General features: G+C 46.5%; 1 long non-coding RNA gene across 1 annotated transcript; it reads right to left on the reverse strand.

Moving 5' to 3' along the window:
- Nucleotides 1-9,679: 9,679 nt before the first annotated feature.
- LOC147966260 (uncharacterized) lies at nt 9,680-10,293 on the reverse strand. The gene is made up of 3 exons (XR_015607714.1): nt 10,146-10,293; nt 9,980-10,037; nt 9,680-9,892 (listed from the first exon to the last, which is right to left on the reverse strand). It is a non-coding gene; the product is annotated as an uncharacterized LOC147966260 (long non-coding RNA).
- Nucleotides 10,294-10,600: the final 307 nt, after the last annotated feature.

Here is a 10,600-nt window from a genome sequence, read left to right on the forward strand (position 1 = left end):
GCCGCCGCGCGCCAGAGAAGGAGCCGGCCGAGGGCCCTGATCGTCACTCGCCGGAGGAGGAGGCGGTGGAGGCGGAGTGCCCTGACTCGCCGGAGGAGGAGGAGGAGGCGGTGGCGTCCAGCTCGGAAGGTTGATGAGCTCCTTCCGCCATAGGCATGGAGTCTTCAGAGCAGACCCCAGCCGAGTCTCCCCTTCACCGGTAGGGTGGTCAAGCTGGAGGTCCTCAAATCCCTCCGTTATCTCATCCACCATCACCCTAGCATATCCTTCTGGAATCGGCCGGCAGTGAAAAGTTGCACCGGGTTCAGTAGGAAAAACAGAGCCAACAGCCGCCTTGACCTTCAAATTCACCCATTGCGTCATAAGGTGCCAATTTTGAGACTCTGTTATAGCATCCACGGGATAGCTGGCAGGAGCCGTCAAGGCATGCTCCGGCTGAAGCAGCTCGGTGGAAGCCATGCTGCTTCTGCGCTAAGATGGCGGGGTAGCTTCGGGGGAGGCTTCGGCAGTACGTTTGCTGTGATTTGCTTCTCATTCGTCTATCGCGTCTACCCTTGCTTGCAGCGCCTGCATTTGGGTCTGCTGCACTTTTTTCCTCCTCTCATGGGATTTGTAACCGCCTGCGTCCGGAAACCCAACCTTCCACGGAATGGAGCCTGGCGTGCCTCGTGTCCGTCCAGGGTGCTCAGGATTCCTGAGGGCCATTGTGAGCTCGTCGTTCTCTCTGTCTGGAAAGAACGTCCCTTCCTGCGCTGCTTCGATATACTGCTTAAGCTTACTGACTGGTATGTCCATTTGATCGTTCGTCCAAATGCACTTCCCTGTTACAGGGTCTAGTGTTCCGCCAGCCCCGAAGAACCAAGTCCGGCAACGGTCTGGCCAGTTAATTGTCTCTGGTTCGATCCCTTTATGAACCAGATCATTCTCAGTCTTGGACCACTTAGGCCGGGCTACGAGGTAGCCACCTGACCCCGTGCGATGGTGAAGCTTCTTCTTCGCAGCATTTTGCTTGTTTGTCGCCGACATCTTCTTACTCTTTTCCGATGTCTTGTGGGCCACAAATGCGGGCCAGTGATCTCTGATATTCTCATATCTGCCCTTAAATTCTGGTGTCTCATTATTTTCGACAAACTTATTCAGCTCTTTCTTCCACCTCCTGAATAGTTCTGCCATCCTCTTCAGAGCAAAAGACTTGATTAATTTCTCTTTAACTGGGTTCTCTGGATTATCCTCAGGCGGTAGGGTGAAATTTGACTTCAGCTCAGTCCAAAGATCATTTTTCTGCATATCATTGACATAAGAGACCTCAGGGTCTTCTGTAGCCGGCTTAAACCATTGCTGGATGCTTATCGGGATCTTGTCCCTAACCAGAACCCCGCACTGAGCAACAAATGCGCTCTTTGTCCGGAGGGGTTCAATAGGTTGGCAGTAGGGCGCGATTGCTATGATCTCAAACTTTTCATCCGAGCTCAACTTTTTCTTCAGGCCTCGTCTCTTTACCGAAGTTGTGCTCGATCCGGAGGGCTAGAAAAAAGAACAAAGACTTAATTAATATGTGTACATACGAAAACAATGAATGCATCAATCAGCTAGTCAGCATAGGCTTAACTAATATATATACCTGGCCGGACTCGGTTCGGTCACCGGAGCCGTCCTCATGTTCTTCATCTTGCACCGGCATTAGGTCACCGTAGCCAGCTTGTTCACCCTCTCCTTCCAGACCATCGGTTTCGTTGAGAAACAACGAGATGGCATCACTTCCTTCTGCGATTATGTCCCTCAACAACGCTTCTTTTGTTGCTTCGTCTAGGGCGGTGTCCATAGTTTCTACAAATATTTACAACATGGCAATTATTATTCAAACATGATAGATGGATATATTAGTGCCAAACGTAGAACTAGCTACCTAATCATAGTAAGCTATCGGGAGGGGGTATATATCGACAACGACGACACTACATCTATGTCCCTCGACGACCCTCGTTCCCGATAAAAAAAAGAGGAAGAAGAAGAAAAATAAGAGGAGAAGAAAGAATAGAGGAGAAGACCTCCTCTATTCTTTCTTCTCCTCTTTTTTTCTTCTTCCTCTTCTTTTTTTATCCTCTTCTTCCTCTCATGTTCGATAGGATCGCCGAGGGGTCGGGAGGTTGCGTAGTGTCTCAGGATTCAACAAAACCATGTCTTCATCATTAGGCGAAAGTAACATGTGCATGATGGTACGAAGCTCTTCAAAGTTGTTCTGGAACGGACTCCCAGATAGGATAATCCGCCTTTTGGTACAAAGTTCAGCAAGAGCCTTCCGAATATCGCTATTTGGAAGGCCTTTGCTGAATTGGTACCAAAAGGCGGATTATTCTATCCGGGACTCCATTCCAAAACAACTTTGCAGAACTTCGTACCAACATGCCCTGGTTACTTCCGGCTAATGATGAAGGCATGGATTTCTTCAATACTTTGACACTAGGAAACCTCTCTCGACCCCTCGGCGATCCTCGACCCCTCGAACCCTCGACGACCCTGGAACCCTCGACCCCTAGACGACCCTCTTCTTCCTCTCATGTTCAAGAGGATCGCCGAGGGGTCGGGAGGTTGCCTAGTGTCAAAGGATTCAACAAAACCATGTCTTCATCATTAGGCGAAAGTAACATGTGCATGATGGTACGAAGCTCTTCAAAGTTGTTCTGGAACGGAGCCCTAGATAGGATAATTCGCTTTTTGGTACAAAGTTCAGCAAGAGCCTTCCGAATATCGCTATTTGGAAGGCCTTTGCTGAATTCGTACCAAAAAGCGGATTATTCTATCCGGGACTCCATTCCAGAATAACTTTGCAGAACTTCGTACCAACATGCCCTGGTTACTTCCGGCTAATGATGAAGGCATGGATTTCTTCAATACTTTGACACTAGGAAACCTCTCTCTACTTCCGGCTAATAAGAAGAAGAAGAAGAAGAAGAAGAAGAAAAGAAGAAAAAAAAGAGGAGAAGAAGAAAGGAATAGTGGAGAAAAGAGAAAATAGAATATATTCTATTTTCTCTTTTCTCCACTATTCATTTCTTCTTCTCCTCTTCTTTTTCTTCTTTTTTCTTCTTATTTATTTCTCCTCTTCTTTTCGGTAGAGGAAACCCTAAATAGCTAGCAAGTATCGTGGGTGTGAGATACATGTGGCCTTCGGTGTCGGACACTACATCCACGTCCCACAAGTGACGTGGGCGTCGAAGCCCGCGCGACTTGTGGGATGTGGGTGTAGTGTCCGACACCGACGGTACATGTATCTCACACCGACGATACTTTCTATTTAGGGTTTCTCCTCTACCGCTCCTCGACCTCTCGATGACCCTCGTTCCCGATAAAATAAAGAGGAAGAAGAAGAAGAAAAAAGAAGAAAAGAAAGAATAGAGGACAAGACTTCCTCTTCTTCCTCTCCTCTTCTTCTCCCTCTTCTTCCCCTTCTTCCTCGCCTCTCTCATGAATGTCCGACGTTCTCGACCCCCCCCCACGTGTCGAAGAAAAAAACGAAGAAAAAGAAGAGGAGAAGAAGAAAGGAATAGTGGAGAAGAAGAGAAAATAGAATATATTCTATTTTCTCTTCTTCTCCACTATTCCTTTCTTCTTCTCCTCTTCTTTTTCTTCTTTTTTCTTCTTCTTATTTATTTCTCCTCGTCTTCCTCTCCCCTCTCGGCGACCCTAGACCCCCTCTCGACCCTCGACCCCTAGGCGACCGTCGACCCCTCTCTTTTTTTTCTTCCTCTTCTATTTTATCCTCTTCTTCCTCTACCGCTCGGCGACCCTCGACGACCCTCGTTACCGATAAAAAAAAGAGGAAGAAGAAGAAAAAAAGAGGAGAAGAAAGAATAGAGGAGAAGATCATCTCCTCTATTCTTTCTTCTCCTCTTTTTTCTTTTCTTATTCCTCTTCTTTTTTTATCCTCTTCCTCCTCTCATGTTCGACGACCCTCGACCCCCTCTTCTTCTCCCTCTTCTAATTCATTTGTTCATATGAATATACAAACATTTTCATATTTACAATAATTAATATCACCAAAAAAAATCTATGAACAGAAAAAAATCCTAATTTTTCTAATCCTAATCTTTTGCATATATACATGAACATAGATATATACACAGAGAACATATGTATACATATATATAAAAAACAAGCATATATATATATGAAAAAAAGCATATATATGAAAAAAAATGCTAGCTAGGGCACCGGCCGGACCAGAGGAGACGCGGGCGACGGCGACGGCGGGCCGGGGCGGCGGGCGTCGGGCAAGGGGCCGGCCGGAGCGGGCGACGGCGAGGGCCGGACGGGGCGGTGCGCGTCGGGGCAGGGACGAGGGCGACAGCGACGGGGGCGGGCCGGGGCGGGCGACGGCGACGATGGGCGCGGGTGACGGCGATGATGGGGGCGGGCGACGGCGACGATGGGGGCGGGCGGCGGCGACGATGGGCGCGGGCGACGGCGACGATGGGGGCGGGCGGCGTCGGGCGGGCGGGGCAGGAGCTCGGGGGCTCGGGGACGGCGGAGCTCGAGGGCGAGGGCGAGGGCGACGGCGGGGCAGCTCGGGGTCGGCGACGACGGCGAGGCCGGGCGCGCTCGGGGGCGGGGTAGGGGCAACGGCGGCGACGGCGAGGCGAGCAGAGGGGCAGCCTGGCGGCGATCGAAAAAACTGTACCAAAATTTTCACAAGTGTGGCTTATATAGACGGAGCATTGGTCCCGGTTGGTGGCACCAACCATGACCATTGCCCCCTTTAGTCCCGGTTCGAGCCACCAACCGGGACCAAAGGCCTCTTTTTGGCAGCCCAAAGGGCAGGAAGCGAAGGCCATTGGTCCCGGTTGGTGGCACCAACCGGGACTAAAGGGGGGCAATGGTCACGGTTGGTGCCACCAACCGGAACCAATGCCACCTTTAGTCCCGGTTGGTGCCACCAACCGGGACCAATGCCCTTGTGCGCCCTGCGCCCAAAAGTTTAGTCCCACATCGCTAGTTGACAGCGCCCAACACCAGTTTATAAGCTCTGCTGCATCCTCCCTCTCGAACTCCTCTGAACTGCAGGCCAATGGGCCTAATTTGACACTGCTTTGCCTGTGGGCCTATTGGGCCTTCTGCGGGCCTGAATCCTGGCCCATGTAGGGTTTCTAGTCGTATTCAGGCCGTGGAGGCCCAGTAGGTGGCATTTTTTTTTGGTTTTTTCTTTTTTATTTCTACATTTTTTTGGTTTTTTATTTTTTATTTCTTTTTGCTTTTAGGTCACAAAAATTATAAACTTTCTGTTAGTGCCATTAGTTTTAAATTTTAAATAGTTTAAATTTCAATTTTTAAAAATTTGTGTGAATCACTAGTTTATGAATAACTTTACTATAAAATTAGAATTTTTTTTCTATTTATTTTTTATTTCTACTTACAACTAAATACTTACAGTTTTTTAGTGATTTCTTTTTGCTTTTAGGTCACAAAAATTATAAACTTTCTGTTAGTGCCATTAGTTTTAAATTTTAAATAGTTTAAATTTGAATTTTTAAAAATTTGTGTGAATCACTAGTTTATGAATAACTTTACTATAAAATTAGAATTTTTTTTCTATTTATTTTTTTCTTCTTTGCCATTTATTTTTTATTTTAGGTCACACAAATTATAGTTTGATTTTAGGTCACACAAATTATATTCTTTTTGCTATTGAAGAATATTATAGTTTTATTTTAGTTGATCATAACATAACATTTTAATTGATTGTTTTTATTTTCATAAAAGTTTTGTAGTTCATTCTGTTTGCTATTAATTCATTCTTTGAGCTAAATGACTCTGAAATTGGAAAGCATTTCAAAATGAACTCTGAAAAGGTTGAAAGTTGGCATGGTCTCATCATTTCACCCACATAGCATGTTCCAAAAAGTAGAGAGGGTTACGACAAAAACTTGATGCACTTCGTGTACAAAATGGACAATCACTTTCGAAGTATCAAAGTTTCGAACCATAAGACATGAAAGCATTTCAAATGAACTCTGAAAAAGTTGAAAGTTGGGATGGTATCATAATTTCACCCACATAGCATTTGCTTATTGCGGGAGAAAGTCTTCACTTTTTCTTCGCTTGTGTCATTTGCTTATTGCGCCGTAACCATGGATAATCTTCATTGTTTATTAGGATGCTTGGGTCAGCCTTGACATTGAAGGGAGGAATTTCATGAAACGTTTCATAATCTTCAGACATGTCTGTCTTGCCGTCCACTCCCAGGATGTCCCTTTTTCCTGAAAGAACTATGTGGCGCTTTGGCTCGTCATATGATGTATTCGCTTCCTTATCTTTTCTTTTTCTCGGTTTGGTAGACATGTGCTTCACATAGATAACCTGTGCCACATCATTGGCTAGGACGAACGGTTCGTCAGTGTACCCAAGATTTTTCAGATCCACTGTTGTCATTCCGTACTGTGGGTCTACCTGTACCCCGCCGCCTAACAGATTGACCCATTTGCACTTAAACAAAGGGACCTTAAAATCAAGTCCGTAGTCAAGTTCCCATATGTCCACTATGTAACCATAATATTTGTCCTTTCCGCTCTCGGTTGCTGCATCAAAACGGACACCGCTGTTTTGGTTGGTGCTCTTTTGATCTTGGGCGATCGTGTAAAATGTATTCCCACTTATCTCGTATCCTTTGTAAGTCAATACAGTCAAAGATGGTCCCCTGGACAACAAGTACAGCTCATCACAAACAGTGTTGTCACCTCTGAGACGTGTTTCCAACCAACTGCTGAAAGTCCTGATGTGTTCACATGTAATCCAGTCGTCGCACTGCTCCGGGTGTTTGGAGCGCAGACTGTTCTTGTGTTCATCGACATACGGGGTCACCAAGGTAGAGTTCTGTAGAACTGTGTAGTGTGCTTGAGACCAAGAATATCCGTCCCTGCATATTATTGAGTCTCTTCCCAGAGTGCCTTTTCCAGTCAGTCTCCCCTCATACCACGATTTAGGGAGACCTATCTTGTTAAGGCCAGGAATGAAGTCAACACAAAACCCGATAACATCCTCTGTTTGATGGCCCATGGAGATGCTTCCTTCTGGCCTAGTGCGGTTACGGACATATTTCTTTAGGACTCCCATGAACCTCTCAAAAAGGAACATATTGTGTAGAAATACGGGCCCCAGGATGACAATCTCGTCGACTAGATGAACTAGGACGTGCGTCATGATATTGAAGAAGGATGGTGGGAACACCAGCTCGAAACTGACAAGACATTGCGCCACATCACTCCTTAGCCTTCGTACGATTTCTGGATCGATCACCTTCTGAGAGATTGCATTGAGGAATGCACATAGCTTCACAATGGCTAATCGAACGTTTTCCGGTAGAAGCCCCCTCAATGCAACCGGAAGCAGTTCTGTCATAATCACGTGGCAGTCATGAGACTTTAGGTTCTGAAACTTTTTCTCTGGCATATTTATTATTCCCTTTATATTCGACGAGAAGCCAGTTGTGACCTTCATACTGAGCAGGCATTCAAAGAAGATTTCTTTCTCTTCTTTCGTAAGAGCGTAGCTGGCAGGACCTTTATACTGCTTCGGAGGCATGCCGTCTTTTTGTGCAAACGTTGCAGGTCCTCTCGTGCCTCGGGTGTATCTTTTGTCTTCCCATACACGCCCAAGAAGCCTAGCAGGTTCACGCAAAGGTTCTTCGTCACGTGCATCACGTCGATTGAGGAGCGGACCTCTAGGTCTTTCCAGTAGGGTGGGTCCCAAAATATAGATTTCTTCTTCCACATGGGTGCGTGTCCCTCAGCATCATTCGGAACAGCTAGTCCACCGGGACCCTTTCCAAAGATTACGTAGTGTAAATCATTGACCATAACAAGCACGTGAACACCAGTGCGCATGGCGGGCTTCTTCCGATGATCTACCTCGCCTTTGAAATGCTTGCCTTTCTTTCGACATTGATGGTTGGTCGGAAGAAATCGACGATGGCCCAGGTACACATTCTTCCTGCATTTGTCCAGGTATATACTTTCAGTGTCATCTAAACAGTGCGTGCATGCGTGGTATCCTTTGTTTGTATGTCCTGAAAGGTTACTGAGAGCGGGCCAATCGTTGATGGTCACGAACAGCAACGCCTTAAGGTTAAATTCCTCCTGTCTGTGCTCATCCCACGTACGTACACCATTTTCATTCCACAGCTGTAAAAGTTCTTCAACTAATGGCCTTAGGTACACGTCAATTTCGTTGCCGGGTTGCTTAGGGCCTTGGATGAGAACTGGCATCATAATGAACTTCCGCTTCATGCACATCCAAGGAGGAAGGTTATACATACATAGAGTCACGGGCCAGGTGCTGTGATTGCTGCTCTGCTCCCCGAAAGGATTAATGCCATCCGCGCTTAAAGCAAACCATACATTCCTTGGGTCCTTTGCAAACTCATCCCAGTACTTTCTCTCGATTTTTCTCCACTGCGACCCGTCAGCGGGTGCTCTCAACTTCCCATCTTTCTTTCGGTTCTCACTGTGCCATCGCATCAACTTGGCATGCTCTTCGTTTCTGAACAGACGTTTCAACCGTGGTATTATAGGAGCATACCACATCACCTTCGCAGGAACCCTCTTCCTGAGGGGCTCGCCGTCAACATCACCAGGGTCATCTCGTCTCATCTTATACCGCAACGCACCGCATACCGGGCATGCGTTCAGATCCTTGTATGCACCGCGGTAGAGGATGCAGTCATTAGGGCATGCATGTATCTTCTCCACCTCCAATCCTAGAGGGCATACGACCTTCTTTGCTGCGTATGTACTGTCGGGCAATTCGTTATCGTTTGGAAGCTTCTTCTTCAATATTTTCAGTAGCTTCTCAAATCCTTTGTCAGCCACAGCATTCTCTGCCTTCCACTGCAGCAATTCCAGTACGGTACCGAGCTTTGTGTTGCCATCTTCGCAATTGGGGTATAACCCTTTTTTGTGATCCTCTAACATGCGATCGAACTTCAGCTTCTCCTTTTGACTAATGCATTGCGTCCTTGCATCGACAATGACCCGGCGGAGATCATCATCATCGGGCACATCGTCTGGTTCCTCTTGATCTTCAGCAGCTTCACCCATGGCAGCATCATTGGGCACATCGTCTGGTTCATCTTGATCTTCACCAGCTCCCCCCGTTGCAGCATCACCGTATTCAGGGGGCACATAGTTGTCATCGTACTCTTCTTCTTCGCCGTCTTCCATCATAACCCCTATTTCTCCGTGCCTCGTCCAAACATTATAGTGTGGCATGAAACCCTTGTAAAGCAGGTGGGAGTGAAGGATTTTCCGGTTAGAGTAAGACCTCGTATTCCCACATTCAGTGCATGGACAACACATAAAACCATTCTGCTTGTTTGCCTCAGCCGCATCGAGAAACTCATGCACGCCCTTAATGTACTCGCGGGTGTGTCTGTCACCGTACATCCATTGCCGGTTCATCTGCGTGCATTATATATAATTAAGTGTCCAAATTAATAGAAGTTCATCATCACATTAAAACCAAAGTGCATACATAGTTCTCATCTAACAACATATAGCTCTCCAGAGCATCTAATTAATTAAACCATACATTGAAACTATGTAAAACATTTCAATGCGAAAACAAATGCGATCATAATCGCAACCAAGGTAACAATTGATCCAACGGCATAATGATACCAAGCCTCGGTATGAATGGCATATTTTCTAATCTTTCTAATCTTCAAGCGCATTGCATCCATCTTGATCTTGTGATCATCGACGACATCCGCAACATGCAACTCCAATATCATCTTCTCCTCCTCAATTTTTTTTATTTTTTCCTTCAACAAATTGTTTTCTTCTTCAACTAAATTTAACCTCTCGACAATAGGGTCGGTTGGCATTTCCGATTCACATACATCCTAGATAAATAAAATCTATGTCACGTTGGTCGGCATAATTTTCATAAACAATAAATGAACCAATAGTTATGAAGATAATATACATACCAAATCCGAATCATAGACAGGACGAGGGCCGATGGGGGCGGATACCAAAACCATCGCACTATATAAGATGCAATAATAAATGTAAGAAAATGATACAAGTATCTATCTAAACAGACAAGTAAGAATATTTTTCCTTTCAGAAAGAAGATAAGAACAAGAGGCTCACCACGGTGGTGTCGGTGATGAGATCAGCGCGGGTGATCGACGGCGGTGAAGACGGGGACGGGGCGTGACGGACCGCTAAATCTAGACAAATCTCGAGGAAAATGGAGCTTGGAGGTCGAGCTTCGAGAGGAGAAAGTTTAAGTAGTGTGGCTCGGGCATTCCATCGAACACTTCATGTGCATAGGAGGTGAGCTAGAGCACCACAAACCCCTCCCCTCGCCGGCCAGAGAAAAATAGAGCACTGGAGTGCTCTGCTCGCGGGCAAGGGTATATATAGGCACCTCATTGGTCCCGGTTTGTGGCAAGAACCGGGACTAAAGGGGAGCCTTTGGTCCCGGTTCAGGCCACCAACCGGGACCAATGGTGGTGGGCCAGGAGCGAGGCCCATTGGTCCCGGTTCGTCCCACCAACCGGGACCAAAAGGTCCAGACGAACCGGAACCAATGGCCCACGTGG

The sequence above is a fragment of the Triticum urartu genome, chromosome 6A, assembly GCF_056163025.1.
Source record: "Triticum urartu cultivar PI428250 chromosome 6A, HENAU_Tu73, whole genome shotgun sequence".
Lineage (NCBI taxonomy): Eukaryota > Viridiplantae > Streptophyta > Magnoliopsida > Poales > Poaceae > Triticum > Triticum urartu.